The following is a 26,541-nucleotide window of genomic DNA, read 5'->3' as shown; positions in this document are numbered from 1 at the left end:
GAACTGGATTCCACGTATTAGCTTCCAGGAATCTCCATCGTGATTTTAGTGATGAAAAATGTTGCAATTGCATTAAGTCATAAAGAAAGGGGAAACTAGGGTCAAAGTATCATAACCCCTATTTTGTGCAGTTTCCTTTTTTATCTTGTTAGCCAGCAAACATTTTTGATTTTCTTTCCAATAGCAATGAAGGAGCCTCTTTTAAACATCTGGTGTGTGTGTTTATGTGTGTGTTAAGGCCAGCTCACCATAGGTGGTAAACTTTTCCCATCAAAAACATGATAAACTGCAAACCTACTAGGCACGAAACATACAGGCAGCCCCAGAAATCCCATGTCATTGCCTTAAAACTTGGGTCTATGATTGATTGGAAGCATTCCTATGTTGTTGTGTTGTGTCCATTGTATGCTAGTGATATCCTTTTGTTTATTAAAACAGGAAAAGAACAAGCTGTAACACAAAGTACACTGCAGATGCTGTGCCCAAATCAACATGTACAACATGCTGGAGGAATTCAGCAGGTCAGGCAGCATCCGTGGAAACGAGCACCGACCAGCCTTCCCCTTCCCCCACTCACCCCACCTTCTTTATAGGGCTCCTGCTCCCTCCTTCAGTCCTGATGAAGGGTCTCGGCCTGAAATGTTGACTACTCATTTCCATGGATGCTGCCCGACCTGCTGAGTTCCTCCAGCCTGTTGTACGTGAAAGTACAAGCCCTGGTTGTTGGCCTTCTCATGAGTCTGATCATATTGGGATTCTCATTGTGCAGTTTATCATTTCTTTGCAAAGTAAAGCTAAGGCTATATTAATATAGAGCAGGAAAGCCGATTTGCTTAAGAAGTAGGGAGCAATGGCAAGGCCGTACTTGAAGGGAAAACAATTCAGAGCATGATTTCGGTAAGCAAACAATGCTTCCTTTGAACAAAAGCCCAGAAGGAATACTGAACGCAGATAACATTCAAAGGCAAATTTACTTCAGAACCAGAATCGGGTTTAATATCACTGGCATGTGTGGCACAGAAGAGACTGGGGAAGAGGAGGTTGGCAGACAGTGCAAGAGGGAGGATAGGCAGGCGATAGAGAAGGGACGCATTCAGACCAAAAGTTTGAGACGTGTCTATTTTAACACAAGGAGTATTGTACTTGGAGATGTGATGTGGTGGCCATTACAGAAACTTGGATGGCTCAGGGTCAGGACTGGTTACTTAAAGTGCCGGGTTTTAGATGTTTCAGAAAGGACAGGGAGGGAGGCAAATGAGGTGGGGGCGTGGCACTGTTGATCAGAGATAGTGTCACGGCTGCAGAAAAGGTGGACGCCATGGAGAGATTGTCTACGGAGTCTCTGTGGGTGGAGGTTAGGAAGAGGAAGGTGTCAATAACTTTACTGGGTGTTTTTTATAGGCCGCCCAATAGTAACAGGGACATCGAGGAGCAGATAGGGAAACAGATTCTGGAAAGGTGTAATAATAATAGAGTTGTCATGATGGGAGATTTTAATTTCCCAGATATTGATTGACATCTCCCTAGAGCAAGGGGTTTAGATGGGGTGGAGTTTGTCAGGAGTGTTCAGGAAGGTTTCTTGACACAATATGTAGATAAGCCTACAAGAGGAGAGGCTGCACGATGTGGTCAAAGAACACTGAGGCTGTCTACAAGAAGGGTCAAAGCCATCTCTATTTCCTGAGGAGTCTGAGGTCCTTTAACATCTGCCGGACGATGCTGAGGATATTCTATGAGGCTGTGGTGGCCAGTGCTATCATGTTTGCTGTTGTGTGCTGGGGCAGCAGGCTGAGGGTAGCAGACACCAACAGAATCAACAAACTCATTCGTAAGGCCAGTGATGTTGTGGGGGTGGAACTGGACTCTCTGACGGTGTTGTCTGAAAAGAGGATGCTGTCCAAGTTGCATGCCATCTTGGACAATCACTCCCATCCACTCCATAATGTACTGGTTAGGCGCAGGAGTACATTCAGCCAGAGACTCATTCCACCGAGATGTAACACTGAGCGTCATAGGAAGTCATTCCAACCTGTGGCCATCAAACTTTACAACTCCTCCCCCGGAGTGTCAGACACCCTGAGCCAATAGGCTGGTCCTGGACTTATTTCCATGTGACATGTTTAACTTATTATTTAATTATTTATGGTTTTACATTACTATATTTCTTCACCATTCTTGGTTGGTGTGGCTGTAACAAAACCCAATTTCCCTCGGGATCAATAAAGTATGTCTGTCTGTCTGTATTAGGAAATGAACCTGGTCAGGTGTCAGGTCTCTCAGTGGGAGAGCATTTTAGAGATAGTGATCATAATTCTATCTCCTCAGCATCGGAGGGAGATAAGAACAGACAAGTTAAGAAAAGCATTTAATTGGACCAAGGGGAAATATGAGGCTATCAGGCAGGAAATTGGAAGCTTAAATTGGAAACAGATGTTCTCAGGGAAAAGTACGGAAGAAATGTGGCAAATGTTCAGGGGATATTTGTGTGGAGTTCTGCATAGGTAGGTTCCAATGAGACAGGGAAGTTATGGTAGGGTACAGGAACCCTGGTGTACAAAGGCTGTAAAAAATTTAGTCAAGAAGAAAGAAAAGCTTACAAAAGATTCAGAGAGCTAGGTAAAGTTAGAGATCTAGAAGATTATAAGGCTAACAGGAAGGAGTTTAAGAAGGAAATTAGGAGAGCCAGAAGGAGCCATGAGAAGGCCTTGGCGGGCAGGATTAAGGAAAACCCCAAGGCATTCTCCAAGTACGGTATGTGAAGAGCAAGAGGATAAGGTGTGGAAGAATAGGACCTATCAAGTGTGACAGTGGGAAAGTGTATATGGAACCAGAGGAAATAGAAGAGGTACTTAACGAATACTTCAGTATTCACTATGGAAAAGGATCTTGGTGATTGTAGTGATAACTTGCAACAGACTGAAAAGCTTGAGCATGTAGATATTAAGAAAGAGAATGTGCTGGAGTTTTTGGAAAGCATCAAGTTGGATAAATCGCTGGGACTGGATGAGATGTACCCCAGGCTACTGTGGGAGGCGAGGGAGGAGATTGCAGAGCCTCTGGTGAGGATCTTTGCATCATCAATGGGGACGGGAGAGGCTCCAGAGGATTGGAGGGTTGAGGATGTTGTTCCTTAATTCAAGAAGTAGAGATAGGCAAGGAAGTTATAGACCAGTGAGTCTTACCTCAGTGGTTGATAAGTTGATAGAAAAGATCCTGAGAGGCAGGATTTATGAACATTTGGAGCGGTATAATAAGATCAGGAATAGTCAGCATGGCTTTGTCAAGGGCAGGTCCTGCCTTACAAGCCTGATTGAATTTTTTGAGGATGTGACTAAACACATTGATGAAGGAAGAGCAGCAGATGTAGTGTATATGGATTTCAGCAAGGCATTTGACAAGGTACCCCATGCAAAGCTTATTGAGAAAGTAAGGAGGCATGGGATCCAAGGGGACATTGCTTTGTGAATCCAGAACTGGCTTGCTCACAGAAGGCAAAGAGTGGTTGAAAATGGATCATATTCTGCATGTAGGTCGGTGACCAGTGGTGTGCCTCAGGGATCTGTTCTGGGACCCTTACTCTTTGCGATTTTTATAAATGACCTGGATGAGGAAGTGGAGGGATGGGTTAGCAAGTTTGCTGATGACACAAAGGTTGGAGGTGTTGTGGATAGTGTGGAGGGCTGTCAGAGGTTACAACGGAACATTGATAGGGTGCAGAACTGGGCTGAGAAGTGGCAGATGGAGTTCAACTCAGATAAGTGTGAAGTGGTTCATTTTGGTAGGTCAAATATGATGGCAGAATATAGTATTAATTGTAAGACTCTTGGCAGTTGGAGGATCAGAGGGATTTTGGGGTCCAAGTCCATAGGACGCTCAAAGCAGCTGCGCAGGTTGACTCTGTGGTTAAGAAGGCATATGGTGTATTGGCCTTCATCAATCATGGAATTGAATTTAGGAGTCAAGAGGTAATGTTGCAGCTATATAGGACCCTGGTCAGACCCCACTTGGAGTACTGTGCTCAGTTCTGGTCGCCTCACTACAGGAAGGATGTGGAAACCATAGAAAGGGTGCAGAGGAGATTTACAAGGACGTTGCCTGGATTGGGGAGCATGCCTTATGAGAACAGGTTGAGTGAACTCAGCCTTTTCTCCTTGGAGCGACGGAGGATGAGAGGTGACCTGATAGAGGTGTATAAGATGATGAGAGGCATTGATGCTGTAGGTAGTCAGAGGCTTTTTCCCAGGGCTGAAATGGTTGCCACAAGAGGACTCAGGTTTAAGGTGCTGGGAGTAGGTTCGGAGGAGATGTCAGGGGTAAGTTTTTTTATGCAGAGAGTGGTGAGTGCCGGCAGCGGTGGTGGAGGCGGATACGATAGGGTTTTTTAAGAGACTTTTGGATAGGTACATGGAGCTTAGAAAAATAGAGGGCTATGGGTAAGCCTAGTAATGTCTAAGGTTGGGACATGTTTGGCACAACTTTGTGGACTGAAGGGTCTGTATTGTGCTGTAGGTTTTCTGTGTTTCTATATGTTGTGAAATTTGTTATTTTGCGAAGTAGTAGTGTGCAATGCGTAATAAAAACATAAATTGCAATAAATTTATTTCTATAAAAATTAAATTAATCCAAAGAGAGCAAAGAGAAAACGTCGTGTAGTGTTCATTGTCCATTTAGAAATCTGATGGCGAAGGGGAAGAAGCTGTTTCTAAAATGTTGAGTGTGTGTCTTCAGACTCCTGTATCGCCACCTTGATATAAGCAATGAGAAAATGTCATGTCCTGAGTGATGGGGGCCCTTAATTTTCGATGCTGCCTTTTTGAGGCATAACCTTTTGAACATGTCCTCGCTGGTGGGGTGGGGGGGGGGGGGGGCTAATGACCATGATAAAGCTGTCTGAATTTGCAACTTTCTGCATCTTTTTCTGATCCTGTGCAGTGGCCCCTTCATACCAGGTGGTGATGCAACCCCAGTCAAAATGCTCTTCATGGTGCATCTGTAGCAACTTGCGAGGGTCTTCGGTGACATTCCGAGTCTTCTCAAACTTCTAATGAAATACAGCCTCTGTTGTGATTTAGCAGAATGAAGTGCTTTGGCATTGTTCAAAGAATTTTTGGTAACCACATATTTACAGTAGTTCCTCAGGGTCTTTCTTGGGTAAATGAGAATTGCAGTTGTTCACCGAAGAGGATGTTTCACAAGTGTGTCAGAATTGCCACTAGAACTGTGGGAATACTGCCAACAGGCAGATTAACATGGACCTCTATTCCTCCTCTGTTTATCTTTCCACATCCTTTTTCTTTGATCAGGATGTTAGTCTACATTACTTTCCCAAGTTCTTCAGGCAGCAGCCTCATGAGGAGCTGAAGCATGCTGTGGGGAGGGGGGAGGGGGTGGTGTGCAGGATTATGCTGGAAGACATCAAGAAGCCAGAGCAATAGTCTGGAGGCAATAGAGATGGAGAAGGATGTTGAACAGAGTCTACGGGATCTGTCCAAACTCCTCGCTCAGCACAGTGACCTTCATCTTTGTGACCTCCTGGAGTACCACTGTTTGGATGAGCGAGTGAAGATGGTCAGGGAGCTTGGCAAACTCATCACCAACCTGAAGAGCCGGGAGCCCCTGAGAATAGTCTGGGAGTGTACATGTTTGACAAGCTTTCCCTGGAGGAAAAGGAATAGATGCACCTGAGTGTTTCCAGCTTTAATTTTTGTTGCCCTCACTTGTAATTTATAGGAGGTTTTGAAATTAATAGGAACTGAAAATAAACTCCAATGATACACATAAAAGTAGCACAGTACAGAAGCCTGATGGTTAGTGAATTGCTATCACACTGCCAGTGAGCTGGTTCAATTCTGCTGAGTTTGGATGTTCTTTCCATGACTATGTGGGTGCTCCAGTTTCCTCCCACAATCCAAAGATGACTGGGTTGGGTTAATTGGTCACATGACTGTAAATGGGCAGTGCAAGCCTGTTGGGATGAAAGGGTGTGCTGCATTTCTAAGTTTTAAAAAAAAAACCACAAAAAAATAAGAAATAGAAACAGGAAGGGGGCCTCTTGGCCCTTGAGCCTGTTTTTCTACTTCAGTGCCACTTCCTGCACTACCTCCTCACCCTTGATTCCCTTAATATCCAGATACCAAACCACTGGAGAAACCTACAGGTGAACATATTCAGTGGAAGAAGAGGAATTATGGGTTGAAACTACATCAGAATTCCAAAGAATTAACACCCTCCAAGTGAAGACCTTTCTCCTTATCTAAGTTACAGGTGGCCCACCCATTATTCTGATCCTGCTGTCTTTGGCGTCTTCAGCAAGAGAAACATCTAACCAGTCAAGCCCTGCAATGTTGAGAGCTTCAATGAAGTTTCCTCTCTTTCTTCAGGGAACATAGTCTACTCATCCTTCGTATGGCAAATCTGCTGTCCCTAGAACAAGTCTAGTGAATCTTCACTGTACTGCCCTTATGGTAAGTGCATCTTTTCTTTGGTAAGGAAGTCAGACTCTCATACATTAAGACAGCTTTACTGTCTCCTCTTCAGCTCAATATCTAATGCCATTCTGAATATATTAAATGACTTGTCTTCAATTGACCACCGTGGCAGAGAATTCCATGGGTTCACCATTCTCTGGGTGAAGAAATTTATCTTCATCTCAGCCCTAAATAATCTAGGTAGTATCCTTGGCTGTACCCACCATGAGGAATAGCTTTCTTGCAGTTTGTCTGTCTAGTCAGGGCTTAAAGTTTCAATGAGGACCCCACTCTTCCTTTTAAACTCCAGCATTTACAACTTCAATCATCCCAGTCACTCTTCATATATTGGTCTTGCCTTTCCGGGAATCAGTATGATAAATCTTTGCAGCACTCCCTCATTACAAGAATGAAAAAGCATCCTTCATTTTTAAGCCATAGTCTATCAGAATCGTGTTTATTATCACTGGCTTAACAATTAAAGTGAAGTTTGTTTTCCAGGAGCAGTATAGTGCAAAGACATAAAATTACTATAAATTACAAAATAAAAGAGTGTGCTTTAAAAAAAAAAGAATAACAAAGTAATGCTCATGAGTTCATGGACCTTTCAGAAATCTAATGACAGGGGAGGTGGGGTGGGGGGAACAGTCCCTGAATCATTGAGTGTGGGTCTTGAGGCTCCTGTATCTGTTCCCCAGTGGTAACAACAAGAAGAAGGTATCTTCCAGATAGTGAGGATTCTTAGTGATTGATGCTGTTTCCTTAAGCACTGCCTCATGAAGATGTCCTCAATGTTAGGAAGTTTGTGTCCTTGATGGAGCTAATGAGTCTATAAACCTCTGAGGCCTCCTGGTGATTCTGTCCATTGGGGCCTCCATACAAGTGCTGCAATCAATCAGAAAGCTCTCACCGGTACATCTATAGAAAGTTGCAAGAGTCTGTAACATACCGAATCCCCTCCAAAACCCCCAACAAAGTAGAACCACTTGCCCTTCATAACTGCAGCCTGGTTCTCCTGTACTTGCAATTCCTCTGACTCTGAAACCCTATATGCTATCTGTTGTACTAACTATCTGCTTACTGGTGCACAAAAACATTCAAACCTTGCTGCATCTGGTCTCTCCTCAATCAGATAATGGACCTTCCTGTTTTGTCACCAAAGTGAATCCACATTTTGACTGCACTTGCCCACTCACTCAACTTGAGCACGTCATTTTGGAGCCCTCTACGTTCTCTTCAGGGCTCACACTACTCCCCAGTTTCGGGTCAGCGGCAAATGAGGAAGTGAGGACAAAATTTTGGTTTATTCAGTTAATGTAGAAGTAAATTAGTGTTGGCAATTTGTTCTTGGACTCTGCGGAAATGGATTATGAGGCAAGATACTGAAGAAAATGTACACTGTCTCTGTTGTACAAATAAATAATTCAAGCTAATTGGTTTGTAACTGCTAGGAAATACTTATTCAATTGATCTGATACTGTAACTGAAAAATAAATATGGGTTAAAGGGAAAAGAGCTGGGAAGGTTTGAAGATTGTTTAGAAGTGACTGGTGGGTCCTGCATGGAGTTTTTAATTCAATCCATTTAAGTAATTTTGACATAAACCTAGACATGGTGCTCAGATTTCAGAGGATAAGTTGTGCAGTAAATTATTTCAAGAGTGAAAGAAGCCTCTATTTGCTGCTAGTAAAATGGAGGCTGACATACAGTATGAATAATGTGATGGGTTTTGATTTTAAAAAAATTGTATTTTCAAGCAATTATTTCCCCCCAATTATCAAAGTAATCTTATATTTTCTGAAGAAAGTTATTAAAGAAGAATTCACTGCCCTTGAGGTATATATCACATTCAACCTAGTTTCTTAGCAGAAGCATCAATATTTCATGATAACTTCATTAGTTATTTTTCCTTATTTCCTTAAAGAAAGTGTCTCTTATACACTTACTGCCCATTGCGGCTGCTAGCATATAGGGCATCAGTGAAGGCCTTCCGTCTCTTTTTGTCCTTGGCCATCTTCTCTATTGTGCCCCAGGTGTGGTTCAGAGTTCTGCAATGTACCAGTAGCATCCTCTCTGTTTTCACTACTGTCGGCCATGCAAGTCCCAGGTGGAGACTCAGGAGTACCATCGCACACAGATGTAGAAGGGTTCTTCATTGCTGTTTATGTAATAGTTTTATTTGACCAGTCAGGGATGTTAGTCCTGAACTGAACCCATGAACCTTGAGGACCAGTGGACCACTCTTAGTCAGGCCCCTATCCCTTACCTATTTGGCATGGGTGACCCTACCAAGAGCCAAAGCATAAAGCTTTCTCTCCGGGTCGTTGAGGCACACAAGCTTCCAAATCATGGCAAGGTTGTGGTCCTCTTGGAGGCCCTTATACACTAGAGGAGACTTTAATGAAACTTTGAAAAATTAAATATTTTAACTTATGTTTAGGATGACGGTTCATAAATTATAAGATGTCAAAAATGTTTTCTGGTTTGCATTTCTAGGAAAGATTGAAATATGAAAGTTACCCAGTTCCAAAGAATTATCATTAAACTAGTTTTAAAGCAAGTCATACTTGAGGCAATTATGTTTATTTATTCATCAGGCTTGTTTATAATATGTGGGTGTAGAATGTTTAAAACTTACCGTAAAGGCATCCATTCCTTTCTGTGGTTGCATGCTTCCTCCAGTCTGTTTGAAACGTCTGCTTTTCATGCTGGTTGTCACCCACTACCTTGCAAAAGTTACAGTTATTCACATGGACCTGTGAAAGCGAGTGACTGTAGTTCTTGCCAGTGTGGAGTACTGCAGCCCGACTTTATTCTGTTGTCACCTGCTACTCAACACACGTTTCCTGTAGTTTGCCAGACACGGCTCAGGAACTAGAAATCTGCCCTCTTCCCAATGCAGGATTAATTAAAATAAATGCGTTGTTTGTGTCACTGCATATTATAAATCCCCAACACAGACGGACTAAACCTGGGTCTTTCTACTTTACATGTACATTTTCTATCAGAAGGCCTTATATTTGCCATATTTGTGTGTGATATAGAAGGAGGCCTTTTGGCCCATCAATTCTGTTAGCTTTCCCCAGTAACTTTCCCTTGCCTGTGCACTTCTTTCACCTCCTCTGCCCCCAACTCCCTCCAGATCCTTCCTCTTGCCTATAGGCTAGGTGCAATTTACAGTGACTAATTAACCTACCCTGTTGAGCCAGGGAAGCTAAATCGCTGGAAGTATTAAAGGTGGAGGTGGATAATTGGTTAAAAGATGGAGTAATTTAATTGACTTTATTACTTACATCCTTCATATACATGAGGAGTAAAAATCTTTACATTACATCTCTGTCTAAGTGTGCAATGTGCAATTTATAGTAATTTATAATAAATAGTATGTACAACAGGACAGTCAATATAACAGAAATACAGTTGTTGTCAGCATGAGTTAAACAGTCTGATGGCCTGGTAGAAGAAGCTGTCCTGGAGCCTGTTGGTCCTGGCTTTTATGATATTTATGCCGAGGAACTTTAAAGCTGTCCACCCTCTTAACCACTGATCCATTGATGTCTATAGGGGTTAGCCTGTCTCCATTCCTCCTGTAATCCACAACCAGCTCCTTTGTTTTTGTGACATTGAGGGAGAGGTTGTTTTCTTGGCCCCACTGTGTCAGGGTGATGACTTGCTCTCTGTAGGCTGCCACATTATTGTTTGAGATTAGACCAAAAAAATGTAGTGTCGTCAGCAAATTTAATTAGCAGATTGGAACTGTGCAGTCATGGGTATACAGAGAGTAAAGGAGGGGGTTTAGTACACAGCCTTGAGGGGCACCTGTATTGAGGATTAGAGGGGCAGAGTTGAGGGAGCCCACTCTTACCATAGTTGATCATTGTGGGGAAATGACACGGAAGAGAAGTTCAGGCCAGCGTGGATGTGCCCTGGTCACATTGAATGGCAGGACGCGCTTCAGGGGCCAACTGGCCTACTTCTACTTCCATGTGTTCTTGTGATCCATTTTTCCTATGTGACCAGGATACAAGAGAAACGTGCTGGAGGGGAACCTGGGCAGGCAGATTAAGAGCAGCAGCCACAGGAGGCATTTCCTTTGTTCTGGAGAAATGCAATGACCTTCTAGAGTGACAGTCAGGTACTGCTAGCAGCAGAGGCCTCGCAGGGCATGAGTGAACTCTACAAAAGTATACAGTTTGAAGACGTCTGTCATAGGCTGAAAGAAAAATAGCTCCTATCCTTGAGTTTGGGCGGCATCGTTAATGCAGAGGCGAGCACTGAACTGTGAGATGTGGCAGACATCATCAGCTGCCTGAAGGTGACTCAGTGGTTAAAGCAGCCAAGGCACAGAAATCAGTGAATAGGAGCGATATACTTTGAACATAGAACAAAGAGTTTAATGTAGGTAGAACAAATGCAACAGGGGAACAAGCTCTTCAGCGCACAATGTCTGTCTGAACATGTTTTAAGTGTATTGTTCAGATATACAGCACCTTGTAAAAGTATTCAGCCCCCAGCCCTTTGTTCACATAAATGAGTATTAGAACCAGGAATTTAATTTAACTGAGAATTTTTATTTGTGAATTACATACTCTCTTTTTTTTTCACAGTAGAGTCCAAAAACAGGGAAAATTGTAAAGCATAAAAAAATTAAAAATTCAAAAACTGAAATGTCAGCAGTTCAAAGGCTTTCATTCCCCTTTGCTCAGTACTTAGTTGAACCACCTCTTGTAACTATTACAGTCAGGGGTCACTTTGGATAAGTCTCTGTTGGCTTTGCACAATGTGATGGAGCAAGATTTGCCTATTCTTCTTGCAAAATTGCTCAAGCTGTGCCAGGTTAGTTGGGGAACGGCTGTTAACAGCAGTTTTGTGGTCCTGCCAGAGATGTTCAATCGGGTTAAAGTCAGGACTCCGACTGGGCCACTCAGGGACATCAGTTTTCTTCATTTGAAGCCACTCCATGGTTGCTCTCGCACTGTGCTTTAGGTCATTGCCCTGCTGAAAGAGGAACTTCCTCCCCAGTTTAAGCTTTCTGGCAGACGCAAGCAGGTTTTTATCCAGGATCTCTCTGTGTTTAGTAGCATTCATCTTCTCATCAATCCTGACCAGATTTCCAGTCCCTGCATGAAAAGCATCCCAATGGTATGATGCTATCACTACAGTACTTTACAGTAGGGATGGTGTTACCTGGCTGCTGCACAGTATTAGATTTACACCACACTTAGTGTTCAGGCCAAAAAGTTCCACTTTAGTATCATCTGGCCACAAGACCTTATTCCACATCTTTACAGTATCTTCTAAGTGAGACTTTGCAAAGTCGACGGGCAAGGATATGTTCTTTTTTAGATCTAATACTGTGCACCAGCCAGATAACGTCACCCTACTGTAAAGCACGGTGGAGGTAGCATCATGCTATGATGTGGGTGGTTTACAATAGAGAAGATAATACTGCGGCAAACAAAAATAGTGCCAGAAAATTGGGTATAGGATTTGCTGCTGCACATTGAGATGTCCAGGGATGTATTCAAACTTGCTCTTCTGGTGAAGCCAATTTCTTTGGGAGGTAGGATTGTTGGTGGGGTGGGGGGGGGGGGGGAGGAGAAGTTGTATGAAAGATTTTCAAAATTTCATTCTCAAATGAAAATAGGAAAATAAATTGTTTCTAATTCAGTGAGGCAGATTCTAAATGTATCCATACTGCTTTAAGGCATTTAAGGTGTATATATTTAACAATCTGCCTTGTTAGTGACATATATTCCATCTGAAAGGTGTGAACTCCTCTCAGTTATTGTTTATATTTCATCTTATTTACCGCAGTGGGTATGAGTTGTTCAGAACTGTTTCACAAGTCACAAAAATCAGAGAGAGCACTTCCTTTGCATTTAACATCTCAGCTTGCGTTCTTTCTTCTCAAATCAGCGTCACTAATATTGTGAGGGACACCCAAAATCCATCATTCTTTACTTTTCAACATTCCGTACCAGTAGTGCTCTTGTACCAGTCCTTAAACAAGTCACAGAACTTCAGATATTCAGTCCAACAAGTTCATACTTGCTCTGTGCAAAAGCAGTCTAGCTAGTTGCAGTCCACAGCCCGGCCCCAGGTTGCTGAATGTTCTTTCTGATTCATCTCCTTTTGAAATGCTACCAACGTATCTGTCCCACCCCTCGCACTACTGTTCTTTCCATACCCCAAAGCCACTGGATAAAAATCTCGGTTATTCCTATTGTCATTTTTGGCTCTCTTATCTGTCACTGCCATTCTGTCTTACTCTTGGTCCTTCTGCCATCGAGAATAGTTTCTTTCTATCTGTTCTAAGGTAGGGACATGTTCGGCACAGATTTGTGGGCCGAAGGGCCTGTATTGTGCTGTATGTTTTCTATGCTTTATGTCCTACAACAGTCAAAATGTTCTACATCCAGCAACAGTCTGTCCTTCATAAATTTTAAATAATTACGTCTGACCCTCTTAAAGCCTCATTTTCTGGAGGGGAAAAAAGACAACTACCATGTTTTTTTTCCATTTCTCCACGTAATTAAATTGCCTCCTCCCAGGGAGAATTTTAGAAAATCTTTTCTACACCCTTGCTCAATCCATTGCATCCTTCCTAAAGAGTGATACCTAGAATGGAACCACAGTATTACAGTTGTGGAATTGATTTCATTTTGACTTCTGTCTGCACACTCTGTAAAGTCTAATGTTCATCTGCTCTTCCAGTCACTTCCTCCACCTGCCTCACCACTTGAAACAAATGTTCCCAGACTTTTCTGTTCTTGTACTCCTTCTCAAATTGTGCCCTCAGATTCCATCACTTCCCTTTCTTCTTTCCAAATATAACACTTCATTTTGCATATCATTTGCCAGCTATCCAGTCATTCTAGCCGTCTCTCTCTATTTCCTTGATTTCAATAGTACAGGCTTCACAATTCCCTGTGCCTCATTTTGTCATCTGCACATTTGGACTTTACCCTTGTGTCCAAATCCGTGTGATCAATACATGAGGAAAGATAGCAGGCACAGTACTGGTACCAGGAGAGCTTGCTGTACACTTCCTTCCAATCTAAAAGAAATAATTCTTTTAGTACTCCTGTTTCAGGTCACTAAGCCAATTTTCATTCCTTAGACTACGGCCCGTTAATTCTCTGGGTTTCAGTTTTGATCACAGTCCCATTATAAACACAACAAAGTCTGCAGATGCTGGAAATCCAAAGCAACGCACACAAAATGCTGGAGGAGCTCAGCAGATCAGGCAGCATCTGTGGAAGTGAATAGTCGAAGTTTCAGGCCAAGCTCCTCCTCCAGGACTACATAGCTTTTAAAAAACCTCTTTGGGGAATTCTATATAAACCACCATATTAATTGCATATGCTGTATTGGCTATCTCTGTGTCATCATCAAAAAAGAACTTCACTGTTGCCTTTGTTAAAGAACAAGTATAATACTGCAAATGTAGTGATATGTACGACTCTGTGGTAACTACTGCAAAAAATGTTATAGGCACAAATATAATGTAAAGATTAAATGTATATGTACATCTGGAAGAAGCTATAATCACAAAAACTGGAAATCTGAAACAAAAACATTCAACCAGTCAGGCAGCATCTGTGGGTGAGTGAGAGTGAAGAAGCAGAGTTAATGCTTTCGGTCAAAGATCCAGCAACAGAAGTGGAAACATAAGAAATCAAACGTAGTTACATTGAGGATGGGGGAGGGATGTATTGGATAAAGAACATACTCACCAGGCTGATAAGTTGTACGATGAAGCCGTTTGGTGATGGGTTAATAAGGGTAGTTAGTGAGAGAAAGTAAAGCTGTGAAGGTATTGCAGAACTTATTTCTACCTTGCTAGCATTCTGGAGTGAGCCATGAACCAGCAGTTCTAGAAATAAATAACATTTGGGTAGATCCCAGACACAAGTCCACTGGCAAAAAACAAAGTTGTTTGATTGTAGGCCCAACTTTCCATTAAATGACCTCATAATACAATCTCTGTGAAAGTAATTTTCCTCCTGTTGGCTCCCCCAGTAGAGAGACATGCTGTGGGAATCTGGAGAGCAACTTGCAGGATTCAGGGCGGTACATTGCTTTGTTTCCGTTAATGCCTGAGCTTCATAAAGAATGCTGCTTCTGCCACAGTTCTGTTCAAATTATCTAGAGCTGCTTTAGGTAAGTGTGTTTTGGGAGCTGATTCTTGTAGCTAATCTGCTATCGGTGTTTCATGTAACCACCTAATCTGAGGAGTCTGACTCGAATGTTTATTTGTCGTCCAAGAAACACTTCATCTTTTCCTTCTGTGTGTACATAAAACGGCTTTGCAATAGCTTGTGTTTCTGCAGTCAATAGCTAATGTGTGATATGTTTAATTTGTGTTATGCATGTGGTATCATAGGGAGAGACACAGTCGTGTGTTAAATGAATATCTATAGTTAAGGCATTGAACCACTGAATTATTTCTATTTTGACCTTTTGATAGTACTCTAGGGAAGCAATTCCTCTTTTCTGCATTAAAATGGAAGTTGTTGTTATAGTTGGTCAGAAATTGCTGATATAAAAACAAAACACTCAAGAATGATGGAAAACTGAACATGCTGGAAGTACTGAGAAACTAATTTACATTTTGCACAATGTACACAAATGAAGCTTAATTGAGCAGGATCTGCAGGGTGTATTTGTAATCCTTCCATTTACAGTACAGTATCTTGCATACCTCAACTGCTGTAGGATAGTGAGGTAATATGCTAGCAATTTTAACTGGAGCTTTTTATCATGTGGGGAAAGTAACTTGCTGTTTGATTTTTTTTATTGTTTTATCATTTATGATCATGTGACAAACTAGAAAAATAAATCATGGCTTTGACTGCAATATTTTGGAATATATTTACTTTTCTATCTGATGATCTTTAAATCTTAATGGAAACTTTATTCCCCATAGTGTAGTTAGGAGGAGCCGGTGTAGCTTAGAGGAGTCAGTGTGGGCAGCTGCATTAGGGATTTGTTAGTTAATATCCAGTTGAACCCTTGTGTAGAAACGTCATGTTTTTCATTTCATGTTATGCAGAGACAGTTCAACTAATGTTCATGTAGGGAGAAAGAGTTAAGATATACAATGAGGTAATCTAGGTGAAGGCTTTTAAGTGTCAGCAAAAACTGACGAGCCAAGTGACTTGTTTTGATGCCACAAATTTATTGCAAAAGAAATTATTGGAAGTTTGGGTAAGACAAATAAGTTTCTATTGGTGTATGCCAGCTTACTTAAATTAATGTAGCACCTGTAGATGAATTGACTTTAGTAATATTTTCCATGCACTGCTAGAGTTTTCCGATGCAATATTGCCAAGTCATATAGTGCTCCTACAAGAAGAGAACAGTGTTAGGGATTGGTGTGATAAATGCACAAATGCCCATGGCAATTTTTTTGCCGTATTTTAAATGAGGCAAGAGTGGAGCTGTATTAAATTGGTTGACGCCACCTTAAAATGGTCAGAATAATATTATGAGAGTGTTTAGACTTAGAATGTGGTTTCTAGGCAGTAAAACCTTCGGAGTATTCTGCTTTGGACAAAATTAGTTTCTAGTGAATGTGGGCTGGACAGTGGAGCTCACGAATAGTTGCTGATAGTCCTTGATTGATGTGAAAAAAGTTATTGTTCTGTAAGTCCACAATTTTTAAAATGGAAACAATATGGGTGTAGCTGACAAGAACAATGAATAACGCGTCTGGCCCACCATCCTGCTTTCTTTTCCGCTGGAACCGTGACTATACTTTAATGAATTTGGTTTGCACGTTCTGATTCCTCAGTTGCTGTATTCTCTGCTCAGTTACTGCTAGCCTTGGCAAAGAGTTAAGCAAAGTTTGTGGCATAATTTCAATTTGTTGAAACACTTATCAAATATGGATGTGTGCTTAAGTAAAGCTGTTGGAAGGGGATTGCTCACAACATTATTTCTTTATTTAAGCCAGATTTTTCCATATTTAAATAAAATCCACTGGATCCAAAATGGATGGGCTGATGTTGGTAGCTTTGTCAAGCTATTGCCTGTAGAAAAGAAGCATGAAGTTTTAACAGGAATAGCTTTGTTAGTGAATCTAATTATTGGGATCTATCATTATCTCGATACTTAAGCAGTGTTCTAAAGATAAACAGCACTTGAATCAAATTCTGACCATTTGCTCATCCCACACTGGGACTTACCTTCCACCTAAAACTTTGGAACTTTTTTCTGCAACCTAGCTCCTATACTATTAAGATTCTTCTGAAAACCTATCACTTTGAGCTTTTGGCTGTCTAGTCTGTTTTCTCCTTTATGTGGTTCCTTTATCACATTTTCTTTGGTGTAGCTCTTGTGGACATAGGGCCTTGCTGTATAATTGGAGACGGCTGATATAAGTATAAAAATGACGTGAAATGGATAATGTTTATTCAAACGTTCAAAGGTCCAAAGGTCAGAGAAATGTATACAGTGTACATCCTGAAATGCTTTTTCTTCGCAACCATCCATGATATATGGAGATCTCAAGGAAACCCAAATACATAAATGCCTGGCCATTCCAAACAACATTTGGATAATTGTGACCTGATAGCAGGCCTTTTGCCACAGATATGTTGGAAATCACTGGAGGAGAGAGAGGAGGCAAAGAGAGTGAATTGGAGGCAATGTGTACCCAAGGCTTCCTATTTAGGACCAAGAAGAAAATGCCTGTAACACTCAGACTACAAGGAAACTTGACTTTTTAAATCTACTTGTTGCTGTGACTGTCTGCCTTCATGATCTTAGTTTTTTAAGTCCCATTGCCAATGATACATTCGCGATCCACTTATCTTTTTATTCATGACCTTTTTAAGCTTTCTAAGAAACTTAAATGATGAGTAAGATGATTGGGTTTCTCAATTGTTATCCCACAGGAATCAGGATGATTAAAATTGAATCCGCATTTATCCACATAATTTGCATCATATCAGCTTTAAAGTCTCTTCCCTTTTATCCCTGGATGTTAAAATTGTTCTTGGAAAATCCTCTTTAGTGCCTGGCAAATTAATTAGAGAACTGGTTGGGGGGGAAGATTGCAGAAGTAATGTGCATTTTAATTCTGAGTTGCAGGGATTGATTTTTTTTTAATCCTGGCTGTTAAGCCCAGTACCTTTCTTTGTGTGTGCAAGGGCCAATGTCCTAGTTACTTTAATCCCTTGACCCACACCCCTCTTAACACTGCATTCCTGTGAGAAGGGAGCTAGACAGCTGAAGAAGTGGTGAAAGTTGATCACCCCCCACTTCTATCCCTGCCCTATCATTTGGTACATCTTCAAGGATATGGTTTTGACGGAAGTGGATGCACTGTAACCATCTCACAGTATTCTATAGAATCTAGAACAGCTGTTATTGACTGAAAAGTATCAATGTGACTCCACTATTTAAGAAAGGCAAGAAAAAGAGCAGACCTCAGAACCATCAGTAGTAGAAAAATTGCTGGAATTTATCATTGAGGAAATGATAAGAGGACCTAAAAATACTTAGGCAGAGTTGGGCAGAGATAAGTTGGATTCATGAAAGGAAATTTATGCTTGTGAAAGCTTAGCTTCTTGAGGTTGGAGCTAGCAGAGAAGATCATTAAAAGCCAATGAATGCAGTGTTGTTGGATTTTTAGAAGGTTGTCATTACCATATTACACAAAGGTCATTAAACAAAATTAGAGCATGTAATATTGGGGACTGACATGCTTTTAGAATCAGTTAGTGGACAGCCCACAGTAGTAATTTTTGGGTTGGGAGCTCTGACTAATGGGTGTGACCGTGATCATTGCTGGTGCCACAGCTGTTCACACTTTACCTCTGTGATTTAGATAGGACTAAGTGTAATATATCCAAGGCTGAGTGGAATGTGGACTCCAAGGAGGATGCGGAGGAGCTTCAGCTGGTAATTACTGTGACATGGTAGTGTAGTAGTTAGCACATCACTCGCTTTACAGTGCTGATCGTGGTTCAATTCCTGCCGCTGCCTTTAAGGAGTGTGTATGTTCTCCCTGTGACTGTGTGGGTTCTGCTGGTGCCCCTGTTTCCTCCCACATTCCAAAGGTGTATCTTTATCTCTAAAGTAAATGGGCAAGAGCTTGTCAGATGGAGTATAATGTAGAAAAATATGAAGTTGTTCACTTAGGTGGGGGCAAAAAAGAAAGACAGAGTAGCTTTTTAAAAAAAAAGTTGAGTTGAAAGGTGTTGGCATTCAGAGGGGCCGGGAAGTCATTGTACATGATGAATTGAAAACTTTTGTGCTAGTCAGCAAATGATACATTAGTCTTTACTGCAAGCAGATCTCAGTGTAAGAGTAAGGGCAGCCTGCTCCAATTGTATGGAATCTGCATCCAGTATATTAGGTACCAGTGTGGACTTCCAATATCAGGAAGAATATTCTGACGACACAAAGTGAAGTGTAGGTTACCAAATTTATTTCCTTGGATGGAGAGCTTGTTGACTGAGAAGAGATTAAGCAGATTTGGCCTAAACTTTCTCAAGTTTAGTGAAAGGGGATGCTTTAAAGAACTCCATCACCCAGGATTATCCCTCTTCTCATTGCTACTATCAAAGGGAAGGTACAGGAGCCTGAAGACACACATTCAACATTTCAGAAACAACTTCTTCCCCTCTGTCATCAGGTTTCTGAATGGACATTGAACCCATAAACACACCTTCGTTATTTTTTTCCTCAGTTTTTGCACTACTTACTGTAGTGCAGACAATCTCTGAAGAGTATAGATAATGCCTGGGATCCCCTGTCTTGTAAAGACACTGCCCAGAAGAAGGCAATGGCAAACCATTTCTGTAGAAAGAATAATCATGATCACCTACGTCATACGACATGTCATACAATGATGATTACTGCACTGTTTAATTTTTATATATATTGTTGCCATAAAATAACAAATTTCACAACATGCCAGTGATATTAAATCGGATTCTGAAGCCCTCTACTCTTTTGCATCCTCTCACAGCTTTTCCTCACTTTGTACAGTCTGCCAATCTGAGAGTGCTGTCTTTGCTCTTAGCATCTAGTAACTGTCCTCTGTCTAAATAACCCCACCCAAAGATCTCCATAAAAACCTTTCACATAATTCATGAAAAGCCTTTTAAAAGTACAAATAAACTGAATTCTCCCTATTTCCTTTAATTAACCTTTCTAATTACTCCACTGGATTTGTTATACATATTGACCCCTCTCCAATCACTTTATCATTTTCCTTCCATACACTTTTGCCACTCTGTAATAATACATCCCAGCAATTGCCTAACAATTCATTTCGGGCCACATTGTCTGCACTACTCAGATTTCACTCCTTGCTTGAATAACCACATTACACTTGCCAGTGTCCAGTTCACTGGGACCATTCCAGAGTCTGTGGTAATTGTGGAAGATCAGCACAAACATATCCACACATATATAACCAGCTCCTTTATAACCTTATGAACCTGGCCATTGGCTCTAGGGGATTAGTTCATATTGTGAGTGGAAGACTGATGATTTGACATTAAGACTACATTTGGTCACAGCCATGAAGCTAGTTAACAATAATTCCTGCCACATCACTGAATTGGATGTATTACTATTTTAGTTTGTAAGAACATCACTGGGGTGGTCTTTGGCCAGTCTTTACTGATTTGCATACTCTAAAATATGAACACTAGCCATTATTTTGCCAAATCTTTCACATACTGTCAATGTCCAGAAATTAATACAGTAATATTGGTGTGCCCGGATTTATACTGATATGATTCCAAGACTGATACTTGATCTGCACAGAGAGGAAAGCAAATGGTATGTAGGTCTTTATTGCAAGATAATTTGAATACAAGAGTAGAGACATCTTGCTCCAATTATATGGAAACTACATTGTATCTTGAAAGAAGTCATGCACCAAAGGTTCATGGTGTGGAAAGTTTGTCTTTCAAGGAGATATTAAGCAGGCCAAGTCTGTACTCTTGAGAGTTTAGAAGAATGACAAATCATCTTGTTGTAACACAAAAAAAATTATAGTGGTTTACAGGATAATTACATTAATGACATCTCCCCAAGCTAAGGAATCTAGATCATGGAGTCACACCATTTAAAAGGATGGTCCAGTCAGTTCCCAGAGTAGAATAGATTTCTATATGCAGAGGGTAGCAAACCTTTGGAATTGCAGAGTGCTAAGGAAGCTCAATTGCTGATATATTCAAGACAAAGGTAGATAACATTTCTGTAGATTTTAAACACAGAAAAAGATATCAGTTAGTGTGGGATTTTTGTGCTGATTTTTATTTTTAAAAGCTTATTAAATGGTGAGCATTCAATAAAGGACAAGATCAAAAAGCCAACTCCAACTCATGCGGTCATTCACTGATCTGCCATCCATGTACTTGTAAGGTCACTTGAGGTCCCACGTTGAATGTTTTCCAACATATCCATATTGTACACATTGAGGAGCCAGTAATAAATGGTAAGGCGTAAATTGGGCCCCACAGTAGCGTAGTGGTCAGGAGTACACTATTACAGCTTGGAGTAGAGTTCGGAGTTTAATTCCATTGCCGGCTGTAAGGAGTTTCTTTGTCCTCCCTGCGAACACATATGTTTCCCTTAGTTGCTCCAGTTTCCTCCCACATTCCAAAGGCATATCGGCTAGAAAGTTAATTGGTAAATTGTCTATGTTAGGCTATGGTTAGATAGGTGGATTACAGGATAGTGTGGCTCATAGGGCCTGCTCCACACTGTATCACTAAGTAAAACCATAAATAAAATTAATCAACTTCCAAACCATTTGTGTCAAATGGCTTCATGCTGTACATTGCTCTGATAGAGAATAGTCTTTATTACACAGCTGCACCTTGTGATTTCAAAATTAACCCTTGCAAGTTTCAATAGAAAAGTTGTTTACTAATACCATTTGTTTTTAGTTACGTGTTCATTAATGTGTGTCAATGCATTTAGAACTTGAAAAGAGGAGCTTTTGTCGTCCAAGTGTTTTGTTACCTGCAGAAAGTCCATTCCCGTATCATCACAGGAAACAAGAACTTAGTTGTATTTAAAAATAGCATCAATAAACAAAAAGAGAGTTCATCTGGGATTTCCAGGTTTAATTCTCAGCTCACACACTATAGTGTTTCCTTTGGTTGAAACTCTTGGTCTAAACCCAAAGCATAGTCATTTCAATGACTATGCCCCAGAACAGGATGAGTTGGTTCTTCCAGAAAGGGAGTGTAACAATTATGTAAGCTACAGCCCTAAAACATACAAGTATTTTTGAAAACATAACACAAAAAGCAGCAGCTGCTTTAATGTGATATGTGCTAAATTCATGCTGGAAGTTATTACTTAGTTACTGAAATATGTTGTTGCAGTAAACGAGAGAGTGGCTTTATTCTGAAATATCTGTAAAAGATAGAACTAAATAAAGTAGACTTTGCATCTACCTTGACATGCTTGAGTTTTTGTGGAAATGGACTAACAGATTGTCCAGACTATCCAACGTTAATTATGAACACCAACACACTTTGAATTCACTTTTTAAAAAATTACACACTAGAATAATAGCACAACATACAGTTGCAAGAAAATGTCTGTGAACCCCTTTCAGTTACCTGGTTTTCTGCATTAATTACTCATAAAATGTGGTCTGATCTTTATCTAAGTCACAATAATGGACAAACACAATCTGCTTAAACCAATAACACACAAATAATTGTACTTTTCATGTCTTCATTGAACACATTTAATCATTCGCTGTCTGGCTGGAAAAAGTATGTGAACCCTTGTATTTAATACCTGGTAGAACCTCCTTCAGCAGTAATAACTTCCATTAAATGTTTCCTATAGTTGCTGATCAGACTTGCACAATGACAAGGATGAATTTTAGACCGTTCCTCCATACAAAACTGTTTCAGTTCACCATTATTTCTGGGATACCTCGCATGAACAGCCCTCTTTAGGTCATGCCTCAGCATTTCTATTGGGTTAAGGTCTGGACTCTGACTTAGCCATTCCAAAACACAAATTTTCTTCAGTTTAAACCGTTGTTGATTTACTCTTGTGTTTCCGATCATTGTCTTGTTGCATTATCCAACTTCTGTTAAGCTTCAGGTGACAAACTGCTATCCTGATATTCTCCTGTAAAGTGTCTTGATACAATTTTGAATCAATTGTTCAATCAACAATTGAAAGCTGTCCAGGCCCTGAGACAGCAAAGCAGCCCCAAACCACGATGCTCCATCCATCATTGCAGTAAGACAGTGCGCGTTTGAACGGAATGGCCTATCGGGGCCAACCAAAGGTGTACTTTTCTTTTTAAAATGTGTTTTATTGGGGACTTCCGGTAAGATGGCGACTGTTTAGCTGCTCCGAACTTTTGCTCCGTCATTCTCCCTATCTTTGCACTATATGTCTCCATTCTTAAACCTTAGTTAAGTATTTTATTAGGTTTCTTTTACTTGCCTGCGAACACATCTATCTTATAATGTCTACCAAAAGTACTAAAACCGGGAAAAAGGAAATTTCTACGGCTCTGCTGGCTGACATTTTCGCTGCTTCGGAACAGCATCGACAAGATATTTTAAAGGAATTTAGAACTTCTTTCAACCGGCTGGATGTCAAATTGGATCGGATCAACGCTAGAATGGACGAACATGCTGAACATTTATCTCGCATCAACTCAACTTCTGAAGTTTTAAAACGCCGTGTCCAATATCTGGAAACCCTCTGCTCCAGCCTAGAGGAGAAGAATTGTAAACTTTTTTCCAAAATGGTGGATCTTGAAAACCGGAGCAGACGTTGCAATCTACGAATTCTTGGTTTGCCAGAGGCCACCGAACAGGGCTCTCCTGTGAAATTTTTTTCTGATTTTCTCTGTGAGATTTTTGGGAAAGAATTTCTTCCGACTCCACCTGAGCTTGAAAGGGCACACAGGATCTACGTTCCCCGTGCAATTCTGGGTTCCCGCCCACGGCCGGTAATTTTGTGCTTTCATCAATACCAGGTGAAAAACCGTTTGATTATGGAGGCACGCCGCAGAGGTACTTGTGCCTTTCAAAATACAGTCATTCGTTTTGTGGAGGATTTTGCCCCCCAGGTTCTGAAGATGCGTGCTGAGTTTAAAGTTGTAATGAAAGTGCTTTTTGATCGTGGACTTAGACCCTCCCTTCAAAACCCAGCTGATCTTCGAATTACGCTTGCTACTGGAGAATATAAGTGGTTTAAATCAGTGAAGGAGGCTGAGGCATTTGTTGGAAGTCTTCCGGCCATTCCGTCTCCTTCGGAACCCGGTCTGACCTTCTAAAATGGTGGATAAGTACCTCTCATAGTAAAGCTATTTTTTTCGGACTCAGACTTTACTTGAATAATTCAGTCATTATCTATTGAAACTCTAAGGGCTGTAGACAATCTCTCCCTGGACTTGGTGCGTTTTTTCTAAATAGATAATCCAAGTTTAATGTTTCCCTGCGGACATTTAGACTGTACTTGTGTAATCTATTTTATTCTTGTATAACTTTATTTATAGAGATCTACAATTGACTCTAACTTGTTTTGGAGGTTTGGAGTTTTAATTGAAGGCCTCCCTGTTGGTTGATTCATGGTTTAAGTTCTGCCTTTTTTTTTCTGTAAATGGTTGATAAGGACTCTCTTCGAATCTACAATTTCCTTCTTTTCTCCCTCCCTTTTTTTTTTCTTTTAATCTTCTATAATCTTTCGCGGGTAGGTTAGTTTTGGTTTTCTTCTGATTTTCTTCATATTAAGTTTTATACTTCTGTTGAAGTTATTCCTATTTGTAATTATGTTTTCTAGTGCATAAACTAGTTACCATTTGCTATACTATTTATACGGAGCTGTTGTTAACGACACAGAACTGGAAGTCATACTTGGGTTAATTTTTTTGGTAGAGCTAGCTGCTCTTTTTGGTAGCCGTCTAGTTTTGGGTTGCGAGGGTGGTGTGGGTTCTCCAGTTCCAACACTACTCACTGTTTCTTTTGCTTTCCTTTGTTACTCAGGACATGTTTCTGCTTTGATTCTACGAATCTATATTTACATTTTTGCTCCCAGACTGTTATTGTACTGCTTGACTTTTTATATGCCTGCTGCCTTCTACACACTAACAATTGATAATGGTTAATACACTTAAATTTGTGAGCTGGAATGTAAAGGGATTGAATCACCCTGTTAAAAGAAGGAAGGTCTTCTCACATATTAAACAACTCAAAGCAGACATTGCGTTCCTTCAAGAAACTCATATTCGTTGTTTTGATAACTCCCAGCTTTTGTCAAAGTGGGCGGGTCAGCATTTTCATTCATCCTTTGCCACCAAAGCTAGGGGGGGTCTCCATCCTTATTAACTCAAATATTCCTTTTGAACTCCATAATAAGATATCTGATACAAATGGCCATTTTATTATTGTTTCTGGTAAACTATACAATACTAAAGTTGTACTAGCAAACCTGTATGCCCCCAATTCTGATGATGTTAATTTTTTTGAACGTTTTTTCTCCTCACTACCAGACTTAAACTCATACTCTCTTATACTGGGTGGTGATTTCAATTGTTGGTTAGATCCTAGTTTGGATCGATCGTCCTCTGTTACTAGACCACCTACTAAATCTGCCTTAGCTATTCAATTGTTTCTCTCTAATTATGGTATCTCTGATATATGGCGTTTCCTTCATCCTACTGAGAGAGATTATTCTTTTTTTTCACATGTTCACCATACCTTTACTAGAATTGACTACTTCTTACTCGATAATCAACTCATTCCATTTGTCTATTCTTGTGATTATCAGAGTATACTGATTTCTGACCATGCCCCAATTACTCTGTCTTTAAATTTTCCTGGTCTCCCTCAGAGGAATAAACACTGGCAGTTTGATTCGACTTTATTATCGGATGAGGATTTTCTAAAATTTATCAAGGATCAGATAACCTTTTATTTTAACACCAATACATCACCTGAAGTGTCATCCCAGATTGTCTGGGATGCCATGAAAGCATATTTGAGGGGTCAAATAATCTCCTATACAGCAAATCTTAATAGAAAGTCCTGTGCAGATCGATTAGACCTCATTAATCAGATTAAAGAATTGGATCAACTGTATGCTCAAACTAAGAATCCTGAACTATACAAGAAAAATGTAGAACTTCAAACTAAATTTAATCTTCTGTCTACTCAACCTGTCGAACACCAACTTCTTGAAAGTAAGAGTCGCTTTTATATTCATGGTGACAAATCTGGTAAATTTCTAGCCAATCAGCTGAGGCGTTCCAAAGCCAAACAGCATATTACAAAGATCCAGAAGGAGAATGGAGACTTTACATCGGATCACTTAGAAATCAATGACGCATTTAAAAATTTCTATTCTCAACTTTATTCCTCTGAATCTTTGAATGACAATATCTCTATTGATCATTTTTTAAATAATCTGAATATTCCTGCGCTTTCATCTGATTTTAAAGCCAAACTTAATGCGCCTATATCATCAGAAGAAATATCTTTTGCAATTTCTGCATTGTCCTCAGGGAAATCTCCTGGACCTGATGTGTTCCCCGTAGAATTTTATAAATCATTCTCTTCACTTCTTTCTCCTCAGTTACTCTCAGTATTATCTGACTCGTTTAACTACGGCAAATTGCCACCCTCTTTTAATGAGGCATCTATTATTCTTTTATTAAAAAAGGGTAAAGACCCAACAGAGTGTTCCTCGTATAGGCCGATTTCTTTGCTTAATTTTGATGTTAAAATCTTGGCCAAAGTTTTGGCTTATAGATTAGAAACTGTTATTCCCTCTATTATTTCTGATGATCAAACTGGTTTTATTAAAAACCGTCTTCCTTTTTTTAAACATTCGGCGTTTATTTAACATTTTATATTCACCTCCAACTGGGACTCCTGAATGTGTTATTTCCCTCGATGCGGAGAAAGCATTTGATCGTATAGAGTGGAACTACCTTTTTGCAGTTTTAGAAAAATTTGACTTCGGTCAAAGTTTTATCTCTTAGATCAAATTGCTGTGTCTGTGTCCTACTGCCTCTGTTTTAACTAATTTTCAGAAATCCCAGTTATTTAACCTC

The 26,541-nt window shown here is 40.4% G+C and overlaps 1 protein-coding gene across 9 annotated transcripts in view; it reads left to right on the top strand.

Moving 5' to 3' along the window:
- The window catches only part of LOC140730654 (ras and Rab interactor 2-like), a 175,909-nt gene that overhangs the window by 62,788 nt on the left and 86,580 nt on the right, over window positions 1-26,541 (top strand). The window contains exon 1 of one of the 9 annotated variants that reach the window (XM_073051396.1): window positions 6,292-6,464. The exons of 7 other annotated variants lie outside the window; for them this stretch is intronic. The gene's annotated coding sequence lies outside the window, so the exon portion shown is untranslated. Of the gene's footprint in view, window positions 1-6,291; window positions 6,465-14,615; window positions 14,634-26,541 lie in introns of those variants that run through there. One more of the 9 variants, XM_073051397.1, reaches the window with a different exon arrangement.

The sequence above is a fragment of the Hemitrygon akajei genome, chromosome 7 (genome assembly GCF_048418815.1).
Source record: "Hemitrygon akajei chromosome 7, sHemAka1.3, whole genome shotgun sequence".
Taxonomy (NCBI): domain Eukaryota; kingdom Metazoa; phylum Chordata; class Chondrichthyes; order Myliobatiformes; family Dasyatidae; genus Hemitrygon; species Hemitrygon akajei.
The sequence above is the reverse complement of the archived record's forward strand: the minus strand, read 5'-3'. Positions and strand labels throughout refer to the sequence as shown.